Genomic DNA, 13,078 nt, shown 5'->3' with positions numbered 1-13,078 from the left:
TCTCCACTTCTGAAAACGTGTGATCCTATTTTGCATTATTATTCCACTGTAGTTTCCATCTGATTGGAAATTTTCTGATATAATGCTACTTCCTAAGTGACAAATACCTTCCATCCAATTATTGTCATTGCATTTACTTTTCATAGTAATGGAAAAATCCATTAACTGCCAACTCTAAACTATCTCGAAACCTTCCATATGATCAACAATCGCCAATATGGAATTTTCCAGTGTCTAGCCACTGGTAATGCATTGGCTTGTTACCTATTTATAGGCAAATTCAATAAAAAAAAAGTTTGAATTTCTAGCAGTTGCCTCTGACATTTCTAGTCTGCCTAAAGATATTGCCCAACTGTTCTTTGCAATTGGGTAGTTTTCTCTCTCTGCAGATAATGGTAGTAATTGGCTGTCTTAACTTTCTTATAATGTTGGTTTTCCCATGCTTCTGTTCTTTCCACTAGTCTTTACCTCTTTTATTTTAACATGGCTTTGTGCTGACTGGAAATTCAATCCATAGTTTCACTAGTGATAGCATTTCACCTTGCCCTGTACTAACCCATCATTTGCTGTAAGAGTGAATGCAAGACAGGCCTGTTAAGTCACAACATGGTTAGTGCAGATATGTACCAGGGAGCAGCTATCCTGGTGATTATTGCTCCCTAGTAGCTAAGTGGCCAGATACAAAACAAGACACACTTTGCAGATATAACACCATACTTGTATTTGGCCTATTCACAGAGCTCTGTACTCATCACAGTGTACCATGGCAAGAGTTGAACTAACGTTTAGGTGCCACCATACATAAGAGAATACATATACTGGCGGCTTTAATTTCTCAAATAGCCATCAAAAATGCTGATCTCCAGGTCATTTTACAATGGGTCATAGAAAAACTTAACTTCAATTCTTCTGAAACTGTCCTGATATTTCACACAAATTCTACTGCTCCTGTTCAATGATACTCAGATTTCTATCAAGATCACATTTTTATCGGGGTTACCCGATAAGAACATCACAAATATTGCTTCTTCTGTATATAAATGTGTCATTTTTGCTGTCGGCAGTACTTCTGTTGTAAACTATTCATTCTGTACAAATCTTAAATTCACCCCACCACAGAATACTTTTCTGGTGGTCTCCCAAAAATTTCTCTCAGGCTTCTGCAATCCATTCAAAAGAGGGAGTCAGGTTAATTACCCATTCTCTTAGTCTCCCCTTTCCATCTCATACAGTTCTACGGGAACTGTTCTTCTGAAATTGGCTTCTCCAATTCCCCCCCTCTCTCTCTTCTAAAACAGTTTGAATACACACCACAGTCAGCATCTATTTGCTGTCCCAATTTTAAACTCGCAGATCCAACTTTTCTTCTTCCTCACTCTTCCCTTGAACTTGTTTTCTGGAAAAACCTATGATGTTTTGGCATTATTGTGCTTTGTGTATCTCAATTAAGTAGGCAATTTATATTTTTAAGAAAAAGTACTTCGCATAAATTATCTTAAGCCAAAAATTTCTTAAGAGAATGTATATAGTGAAAACAATACTGTAGATGTAAATTTATTTGAAAAATCTGAAATTATTATGAACAGCTCATTCCAATTACTTTTTTATTTGACTAGAACTGTACCATAATAGTATAAGTTAGTTGTCAACTGAAACTTTGCTGCTTAATCGCAGAGGCCACCCTTTCATGTTCAAGAAAAGATAATTTCGAAAGAATCATTAAATCATAATCAAAATCAATTTTAAATTATAATCCAATAACATATTTGTATAGATTCATGATGTATTCAAAATATTTAATAACTCAGAGCATCCAGTGAAACTGTTAAAAGGGCCTAAAGTCTGTTTCAGTAAGTACAAAAAAAAAAAAAAAAAACTTGTGAATATTTGGAGAGAAATACAGATCTGAAAGTCGGGGTTTACATATGCCATCAAAAGAGAGAGAGATATGGTGCAACTCTTTTGCCCATCATTTTGAAAATCATTGCTGCAGAAGGTACAATTGTTTCCAACGAATAACAGGCATATTCCTTAATAGAATTATCATATAAAGTAACTCTCTGGAACCTGCAATAGCACTCACAAAACTAATAGGGTACTTTTGGAAATGTTTGAAATACCATTTAAAAAAAAAAAAAAAAATGAACGGAGCTACTGCTGAGATGCTTCCCAACCACATCCATGAATTTCTATGGAGGGAGGCTTTCAAAGATTCATTCTAGAATACCAACAAGAATTTTTAGGTATCTCAATAGCAAAACTGTATGATGGTAAGTTTATAAATGTATTTTATCTAATCCATAAATTTTAATTTTTGGTGAATTTCAAGTCTATTTTGACTTTACTTATTTAAACCTTTGAGTGTATTTAAGCCACCGAAGCCTTAACATTTGTTGAGAACGTATGCTCACTATGTGTTATTTCCTGTCAATCTATTTTTAATTCATACTATCATGTAATATAAAATCATACAAATTATGTGATGTTCTCTTTGCTTCAAATAAACAGGTGGGCAGTTGTAAGTTAACTATTGGCAAGAATTATGCATGTTGCTCGACATTGGTTAGTATGAACTTTGCTTGTTTTGAGTCCATTGCAGCTATATACCATTCCTGGCAATTTTAATTAAACAGGCAATATTTACAAATTTCTTGATAAGCAAAGATTACATCAGTACCAAAGTGAATAATGATGATCAGTAATGAATTATAGTCAGTTTTAGTACTATCTATTCATGTGATTATTTGCTACAGGGCCTAAAATTCTAATCAACCTTAATCTGAGATGACATACTAACCTATTATTTGAAATTTCCTTTAAAGATAATGAAGAGCAGGATTGGGTTTTTTTCTATTGTTTTTAGGAGAATGAGGTGGAAATCCACCTCACACCATCAGACTAATTAATGGCTCTAATGAAAAGAATGAAGTTTAATAATGCACACCAGTGGATTGCACCACTGACCTGAAACAATTATAAATTAATATTTTTTAAAACTTAAGTGCTTTCATTAAACTCACCCAAATTTTGGAAATATGCAGTTCCTAGAAACCTTGGACATTCTGTGATTTTTTGTATCTTGATACAGAAACTGTTGTTTAAAAATAAAAATGGTTAAGTTTTAAAGACACAAAAATAACAAAGAAAACACAAACAGCAAGACTATTTTGGACACATATTTTATTGGTCATTTTTCTCCTTAAAAAACTACTTCCATTGGCAGCACATGCCAGTTCTAGGATCCTCACTGCGATGCAAGCAGTGGGCTGTGTACGAAAAAATTAAACTATTCATCATGGCAGACTTTGTCCTATGGAATGGACTCTAGTTGTGATGAGGCACTGCTACATTTGGTGAGATGTGGACACAACCAACCCAATTCACATAGGTGGTAGTAGGGATGGAACAATGAGAATCATATCAAAACCTTACTTCCACTTCAAAAAGGCCTTTCTTCCAAGTATGACATTCAAGCTATCAACCCAGGTAAATTAATCAATTTACATTTTCACTCTTTAAAAAAATTTGCAAGAATTATACAAATACAATGTACTTGGTAGAAGCACTTATACTGGTTGTCTCACCCCCCACACCCCCAAATTTTTATTTTATGCTGTGTATGAGAGGATAACCAAAACTGGACAAGGGTTTTAAACACGCAATACATCTCTGCTACTTTATAGTGAAAAAAAAAAAAAAAAAAAAAAAAATATCAACACTGCTTAACAATAAAGGGAAGTCCCCCCCCCCACTTTACCCACCAGAAACTTATCTTAAAGATAATATAAATTTTGCATATAATACAAAAGATTCAGATTCTGTTTGTCTAGGACAAAAGTTATAAATTTAAACTTGAAAACAGGTTCTTACTATGATTTTTACACCCAACAAAAAAAAAAAAAAAAAAAAAAAAATAATAAATAAAAGTAGGCATTATTTTTAATGCAAAGAAAACAGATAATTTGATCTAATAACAAAGTAACCATTCGTAACTTTTTTCTAAGCAGTTTATTAGAGTTAAAACGATAAAATACAAATTAAAAATAGCAATTTACAGAACTGCTTTGACAGAAAGATTTTTTTCTTTTAAGAAACAAGTGATTTGTTTCAGGTTTATTCATGATTTTTTAACTGCAGCAAATAGGTGATAATAGGAATAAAAAGATAAAAAGGGCGTGTTCTAGTTTTTGAATAATGGTAAAAGCTTAAAGTCAAGAATACTTTTTCTTAAGAAACATATTTAAGATGAAGTTAGTTTTAAGAAAATGGTTTTTTTCCAGGAACAATCTTTAAATAAGATTCAGTAATCAAGCAAGGATGAAATGTTTTCAAAATTATGGCCCAATCTTTACCAATACTTGAATTAAAATGTAAAATTTCGAAATTGCATATTTAAAGTTACCTCACCCAAATCCAGGCAAGGATTTGAGTGTGGTAATTTTGACTTGGAATGAGTCTGTCCAGTTTCCACTGTCACTGTCACAGTGGAAACTAGACAGAATGAAACAAAAGTTAGCTTGCACTGAACACACAACTGACCAATCTTATTGTAAATTGGGTTCAGTGTAGCCCAATTAATAAGGGGATTGCTTATTGCATCCTGACTTTAGGTTCATTCTCTGTAGTTTCCAATGTGGTTAATTCAAGTAGAAATTTTCAGAACAAAATCCTGGCAGAATTAAAAAATTTCACAATTTTATTTTAAATAGTGAAATCGAGTGGGCCAAAAATTTCATCCTTAACTTATCAGTAAATCTTTATAAAAGTTATCAGATTGAAATGCATTTTATGAAAACTAGCTAGTAGTATTATCCTCCTTAAATGAAAATATTTAAGAATACATGCTGCAAGTAAACCACTTTGATATATTCTATAAAATTTAAGAACAGGACCCAGGAAGACACTTTAGGAGAAAAAGTACTTAATTCACTTCAATTACAAATTTAAATATTGAATTTATATTCTGTTGTTAGTTAAAAAAAATAGTTGTGTACGTGTGCACTCACAATGTAACTTAGCTTTCTTCCTGTATGTTATTGTATTAACCTTGTTTCTTAATGATGATCATTATTACTTGTGGTTTACAATGTACAGGATCATAAAATATTTGCCATCAATATCTGTGTGGTGGGGGTTTCCCCCCACACATTTTGTGTGTGTGTGTGTGTGTGTGAGAGAGAGAGAGAGAGAGAGAGAGAGAGAGAGAGAGAGAGAGATCTACAAAAAAACATTTGCAATTCATAAAGAAACTGAGGAATGTGTACCCTTTCTGAATACAATCTGTATCAGTTGCACACTATTTAATTTCTATAATTGCTGCATCATGTGCAAATATATAGAAACACTTCAACTGAAATTTAAATAAATGTAACAAATGCAAACTCTTGAACAGCATTTTAAATTATCTAGCAACTATTAACGAGTTAAATTTTGCCATACTGAATATGACAATATATACAACAATGTAATAATTTATAAATATACGGGCAATTTCAGTACTTTAAATTAGAATACATTTATTCTATAATACACATCTAGAATGAAAATCATTATTTAAAATTGTATGCATAATTTTATTAGTTAATGATAATTTAGGTATTACTGTAAATGTGGCTAGTAATACATTTTTCATTTTTGTACTTAATTTCCATAAAAATAAATTGCCATTCCAAAAAAAAGTAAAAAAAAAAAAAAAAGAATTTTGGGTGGATGGTTTGGTGAGGGAATAGGAATTAAAATTCCAGATAAACAAAACCCCTGAGGTCAATTCCATTGAATAGAAGACTCCTTCACAGCTAAACCTGCTATACAATGATATATATATATATATATATATATATATATATATATTATTTTAAAAAAAAAAATTTTATTTTTTTTAAATTTATTTTTAGATCTATCAACTTTTTTGGCAAATTTTTTGGCAAAAAATATTTTAACTTTACTGATAGTATGTATTTTTTCTGATCTCGGAAGAGTCATACATAACATGCTTGTATTGGTATCTGTGGGAAATCATCAATTTTCTGCTTTGGCTAACATCATAGATGTTCAATATTAACAGTCAATTAACAATTCAGTGCAAATGCATCAGCAGCCAGTTAATCTGAGTGCAATAAAATTAGATATGACTGCATTTCATTAGTAATTTAATCTCAATACCCAAGCAAATATGGCAGCAATCTGTTAATTACTTAGTAAGAAGCCTGTTATTTATGTATATTTGTAAAAAAAAAAAGAAAGTTTTATGGAATGCAATAAAAGAAGGAACTTAAGCAGAAGATGTTCTCATATTATTCTCAGATGTGTAATGAAATTAAAGGGAGCAGTAACAGTAGCATCAACAGATTTAGTTTTTTTTTTTTTTGCTTCCAAGCCGAATGAATACAAAAGGGCACACATAATCAAACAGATAAACAAAAATAAATTACCCAGAAAATTATTCAACCAGTATAAAATAGGTCTTAGCACTTTTGTGTGCTTCATGTTTTTAAACACCCACTTATTATATAGGAGACTTCATAAATTCTCCCATAAGAATTTAATATTTTTTTTTTTTTTTAGATTCTTTCATACCTGTATTAAAAATCTTCAGACACATCAAAAAGCACGCTACGAAAATTGGCTTGATCAAGTACTGAGAAAATTTTACCCTCTTACAAATCTTGTTGCCAGTACTGCTGCTCATGACAGCACCAAATTTAAGGTAATAAAATAAAAATATATGAATACCAGAGTTGGTGGATTAAGCCTAGTTTGTTTCATATGTACAAGTAATGTATCAGTACACATTAACCTACAACATGATATTCCTCCTCAATTTTCTTAAAAAAAATGAGAAAAAAAATTTATTTCAATGTCTTAAGATTGCTTATGAGAAATATTGGAAATTCATGTTATTCTCTATGTAATTTAGTTCCCACAAAGGAAATATATATATAGTTTAAAAAGGGGAGATTTACAGCTATGATGGGGCTGATATTCTATTTAAGCATATATACAAAATCAATCAGGTATATTTCTAACCATACAGATTTTATGTAAGTTCAATATTATAGAAAGGCTGCCTTAAATGGTGAACTATGTTTTCTAATCTTAGAAAAATGGAGACTAGCATAATTTTTTATCCCATATTTTATTCTTTGACTATCGATAACTTAGAAACCTATAACTGATTACTTAAGGATTTCTGAAATAATTAAAATTTCAGCTACAGAATTGTTTCCCAAAATATACAATTAAAAACCAGTACAAAGCCACAGGGCAATCCACCAACAGGTATTCAAAACAAGATGTGTTTCGGTTCTACAATATAATCACTCTAATAAATCTACCAATCTAAATCTACTGACATAAAAGACAAGGGACAAAACATGACATCACACAATTCACATCACCAAAAGACAATTTTTGGAACATAGAAAAAAAAAAAAAAAAAAATCTTAAAACTAAAAACTATAAGTGAAAAATAGAAACGGCAAAACAAATGTGCCACTCAGAGCCAATGTGGTAATTAAGCCACATGGAGAACAGTGACTTGTGGCACTTTTCTTAACAACTCCCCTGTTAGGGACCTGGTCATCTGAAGGGAAGAAAAATGACTGCTGTAAAAGTGTTTAAATTACCATTTACTTTATTGGCTGCCAACTGCTATGGAATCTAAAAATTTAATTACTACTACACTTATGTGTAGATATGCCAAAGCTGATGGCAACCATTTGACACTTTCACAAATATATGTTTCTTCTGTCTCTTAAGTTAATAACAACTGACACAAAGTGTCGGGTAAAGAATCTCGAGATATAACACTCTTGTAGTTTTAAAAAATAGCCTTTGGATCAATAGTAAAATAAAGATGTATCTCTGCAACTGTAAAACGGTTGTCTATGAGACAAGGTAATGAACCCCTCTTCTGACAATACAAAGAAAAACAAAGCAACAATGTCTTGTTCTTGTGGAACAACAAGTTAGAGTATGCCGTGGACAATCTTGACCAGCAGTCAGTTGAGAAGTCCAAGAAGTTTCAGAGGCATCACATTTTCAAAGTATTGTCTTTTTACAATGCTTCTGTTTACCCTAAAACAGAGAAAACAATTTCAGTATTTTCATCTAATAATAAAATATGACAAATATATCGCACATTATATGCTGTTATTGAAAAATATTGTGTTGATTCATTTTAAATAATTACTGCTTAAATTAGAATGACTTCTGTGTACAGGCGATTGAAATGGCAGGTTACTAATATTTCTGCTGAGAAAGGAGCCAGTATGTGTAGCAACTTCTTTCAGTAATGATCAAAAATTTCTTGTCTATTTCTCAGTTAGTTAAGTGTCAGATGGTGGCCAAGTTTCTCACATGCTACTTGGGGCCCCCCCAGCTACCCTGGGACCCCAGTAAAGAGTCATCAATAGTAGAACCTGGCGTGCCTCCACGGGGCGGTAGACCTGGTGTCTGGTGCACCCTGGCTGCTATACGCCTGTTGGGTCTGGCAAAGGGCAGAACATGTTCTGTTGTTGGCTGGAAGCAATGGTCTCAATACTTGGGCTATACCCAGCACTAAGGACTCAACAGAGAATGGGGAAAACTCTGGAGCCCACAACAATGATACTAGACATCTGTGGACAAGTTTTCCCCTTAACCCAGCAGTATTTGTGTGGAGCCTGAGAGGTGTCACTGCAAAATAATGATCCCACACTATCCTTTAATTGATGAGTTAAATCTAAAATTTTTTCTAACTTCGTAAATATAGTCAAACATTAACTGCAATAGTTCCTGAAATTGTTTTTACAGGTTTTTGCATAACAATTAAATGTGGGTACTAATATATGCTGACACTGCTATGAATATTTGTATTACATGTTTGAATTACAGTTCATAGGTCAAGGTTACTTGCCTTTACTCGTTAAATAAACATCTATGGGGAGAAGTGATCTTCACAATGTGAAATGCAATATTCAGTCAAGATGGAACCTATTCTATGGGAAGTGAGTATTGTACATTTCAAATTCTGCATTCTGTGAAATTAGTAGTAGTAAAGGCACATTATTATTATGTCATATCATGATGCAAGGAAGCAAGCTTATATAGCACCAGCAAAAAAAAAAAAAAAAAAATCTACTAGAAATGAACAAAAACAAATGAACCAGACTGACAAAATTTTTTAATTGTTTTAGAAGTATTTGTAAACATGACAATCAGAAATATATGCACATGGACATACATGTTTAAAATTTTACTTAAAAGTTCTGTGAATGGGAAAATCGAAGTGACTATTATTTCCATGTTTATTTTTTATACAATACATTGTTTTTTTAATTTAAGAAAAATAATCCGTTTTTTAAAGAACATGTAATAATACCCAGCATTTTTTAAATATTTAATTTTCTTAAAAAATTACTTATAATAACAAAGTTGCCAAATATTGACTTTCAAAAAGGTTTTTGAACCAAAAACAGGAGCAAAACATGTGATTTTTCAGATGTCGTTGTTGTTTTGGTTTTTAGCAGCATTAGCAACTAAGGCCATATTGCTCCGGGGATATGCGGTGGTCATTCCCTGACCTTTCCGCATCCTCCGTATTTGGTGGTCATGGGCTCGAACCACGGTCTAATCAAGAAGCGTGTGCTATGCACTGCTGCTCCTACCACCTGGCTACGGAGGCACCTGATTTTTCAGAAAAAGGTTTTCTTAAGCATGAGAATAAATTTACTGGGAAAACTGGTGAGTATGAGCTTCACTTGAGTTGGATATCATCATTCTTCTCTTTCTTAGTGATTCCCTTCTACTTTTAACACACACTCTCTCTCTCTCTCTCTCTCTCTCAGGGTAACGTGGGGATTTTTTTTTTTTTTGGCTGGTGCAGCATAAGGCTCAGGCTTCCTTGCACCATGTAGCTAATAATAAATACTAACCTTTTATAAAAATACAAAATGAGACCTCCAGACATGTATGAAATACAAGATGTGACCTAACCATTACCACATACAAAGAGATAATCACCTCCTTATCTCTGCTAGCATAATTCATGTATATCATATCAATGACAGAACCTTGTGCTGTCCTGGCAGACTGTCTGCACTGCCCATAATTTCATATTTTACTGCACAATCACCCCACGTCTTTTTTATATTCCAATACTCTGAGTGTACCACCACACAGTTGATATATTAATCTCGGCTTAGTGCCTCCTACAGTAACTATCATTTAAAATAATGTTAAATTTCATTAACAACCTAGCCAAATTTTGTATCATCTGCAAATTAAGACTGATATGCCTTGATCAATATCATTAATAAACATAGAAAGCAACAATGGGCCCAGTAGTGAATCCTGTTGGACACTGCTTATAACATTACTCCAAGAAGAGCAGTATCCACTGATAACCACTCTCTGTCTTCGCCCACTTAACTATCCCTTTATCCACAGTTAGGACTTACACCACATTCTATCAATTTGTACAGTGGTCTTTTATGTGCCACAATATCAAAAGCTTTTCCAAAATCCAAGTATGACATCAAGATTATTATTTACATTCAGTTCCACTGCTCTTGTATCACAGTAGGCAACAAATAGGTAAGACAGGATCATCCTTTAAAAAAATTCATGCTGACTGCTCTTCTGTCTAGACAGTCCTGCATTACTTCTTTAACCAGTGACTAACATGTCTGAAATTACTAATGTCATCCTTGATCCCATTTGTTAACTGGGGATACATTTATTCATCTCCAGTCAATAGGCACCCCCCCCAGCCCTGAATGCAAGGATGAGAGGTGATCTTGAAATTATGGTTAAAGGTCTGCTAACCTCTTTGCTGTCTCCCTTAATATCACTGGATAAATCCCATCTACCCAAGATGCCTTTTTCATGTTTAGTTTCGACAATTACTCTTCCACTCTCCTCTCAGTTACCACAAAATCATTCAGTCCCCTTTTAGAATTTGTTAAACTTCTGGTCCACATCTCTTAAAAATGGCTTCCTCTATTAATGTGGATCACTGACCAAATCCATGAAAAAAAAAAAAAAAAAAAAAAAAAAAGAAGTTTAACTTACACTACTTCTAATTGGTAAGAAAGATGCCAATAGTCACATGCCCCAAAATAAGCGATTTTTTTTGGATGCTAACATTAAGTAACACGGCTAAAAAAAATTTATATATAACCCTCCACTGAATCAGAAAATAGAGGGGGTTGTATAGAGACAATTGTTGTCATATTTCAACAGCTGCAAAGAAACGTAATTCGGCAAATACCAAAGTTTTCACAAGAAATTCTTCGTGTGAGTGGGCCACAGCCTATGGTGGAAAATGGGAAGCCCGTTGGATTTATGTTAGTAATGGCTATATGGTGGAAGGAGGCCTTAGGCTTATGCTTCATTAGCAAAAAAGAAAAAAAAAAAAGTGAAATAATAATAATAATAAAAAAAACTAATTAATAAATAATAAAACAAAAAGAAAAAAGATAGTCTATGCATTTTCTTCCTCACATGGGTAACTAACTATCCAGCTGACCTTTGAATTCCCACAAACCGTCAGCCTCAACCACCCACCTAGGTAACTTATTCAAGTAATTTATAACTTGCTGGCTAAATTAAAACTTCCTGCAATCCAATCTAAACATCTCCCCCAGTAACTTGAATTTATGGCCTATAGTTCTAGAATTATTTATAACCATGAAAATTTTGTCCTCATTCATTTTACTTTTGCCTCGCAGGGCCTTATAAAACACCCAATTCACATCTCTAAGGTGCTTCGTTTCCAGCTGTGCAACCACATATCACAAGTGTTTCCACATATGGATGCCCTTTTGCCAATCTCACCAGGCAAGTTACTATCTTTGAACCCTATCAAGAAGCTCAATGTCTTTCAAGTTTGGTTTAATAACAGCTTATATATTGTATTATGATATCCTTATCTCCACTAGAAAAAAAATGTTCGATAAACCATCAATAGGGCACCATGGGCCCTCCTTGCAACCTGTCTACAATGCTCATAGAACTTCACATGCGTGACCATACTGTAACTCCCAAGTCCGTTTCTTCCACTACTAACTTCAGTTCAACTCCACCAAGTGTATAAGTTATTTTGGGGTTGCTATTTCCCAGGTGTAAACCTTGCATTTTGCTGAATTAAAGAATAGCTGCCACTGTTCTGACCATCCCAGAAGTCTATCTAGGTCGCTCTGAAAAAGCTTTGCTTGGCAGTGATCATTAACTACTCTACCGATCTTTACAATATCTGCAAATTTAGACAACACACCCTCTATCCTTTTATCAATTTCTTTAAGAAAATCAACAACAGTGGTACCAATACTGATCCTTGGGGAACCCCACTTCTTACATTAACCCAATTTGAGGAATAACCATTTATCACAACCCTATCAGGGCCTCCTGCCCTGAAGCCACCCTGCTATTCACCTAAGGATTTTCTCCGTGATTCCAACTTGTTCCAGGTTATAAAATAACCATTCATTTGGGACTGAGCCAAATGCTTTGCTGAAATCTAAATAAACAATGTTGAAATGATTCCCTAAATCCAGTTTATGAGTGACCCTGTCAAAATAGCTAACCAGATTTGGTAAACATGAATTTCCCTTTACAAAATTATGCGGTGTATCCTTCAAAATTCCATTTCTATCTAAATGATCCCAAATTTCACTCTTGATCATTGTCTCCATGATTCTTCTTATTCGGTCAGTAATTTCTCACTACACTTAGAACTGCATTTATGTATTGCCGATAAACTGGCATTTTTCCAATACAACAGAATTTCTCCCGAGTCCAATGATGTTCTCATAACGAGCCTTAATGGTTAAATGCACTCTATCTTTTTTCCACGCGATAAACATTGAGCCAAATACTTGCTCACTCATTGCATTTGAAGCAAAACAAAAACAAAATTAATACTTTTCTCTGTATTTTAAATACATACAAAGTACGTATTTAAATTTTTTATCCAACCATCTGTGGTATATTTTTGAGGTCTTTTGTCGCAATATTTCTACGGAATGATTTCAACAGAACATATTCTTCATACAGCAAACCGATATTGATATTTGGAATTTTAAATAAAAAAAAAAAA

The 13,078-nt window shown here is 33.2% G+C and overlaps 1 protein-coding gene across 5 annotated transcripts in view; it reads right to left on the bottom strand.

Annotated features, from left to right (window-relative positions):
* Positions 1-7,452: 7,452 nt before the first annotated feature.
* The window catches only part of LOC150091241 (RNA-binding motif, single-stranded-interacting protein 2-like), a 662,097-nt gene continuing 656,471 nt past the window's right edge, over positions 7,453-13,078 (bottom strand). For 2 of the 5 annotated variants that reach the window (XM_090374859.1, XM_090374866.1), the window contains exon 16: positions 7,453-8,076. The gene's annotated coding sequence lies outside the window, so the exon portion shown is untranslated. The remainder of the gene's footprint in view (positions 8,077-13,078) is intronic. The other 3 variants (XM_090374867.1, XM_090374868.1, XM_090374869.1) reach the window with 2 other exon arrangements.

This window comes from Mastigoproctus giganteus, chromosome 1 (genome assembly GCF_048544385.1).
Source record: "Mastigoproctus giganteus isolate SK-2022 chromosome 1, ASM4854438v1, whole genome shotgun sequence".
Taxonomy (NCBI): Eukaryota; Metazoa; Arthropoda; class Arachnida; order Uropygi; family Thelyphonidae; genus Mastigoproctus; species Mastigoproctus giganteus.
Note: the sequence above shows the minus strand (reverse complement) of the source record. Positions and strands in the feature narration are given on the sequence as shown.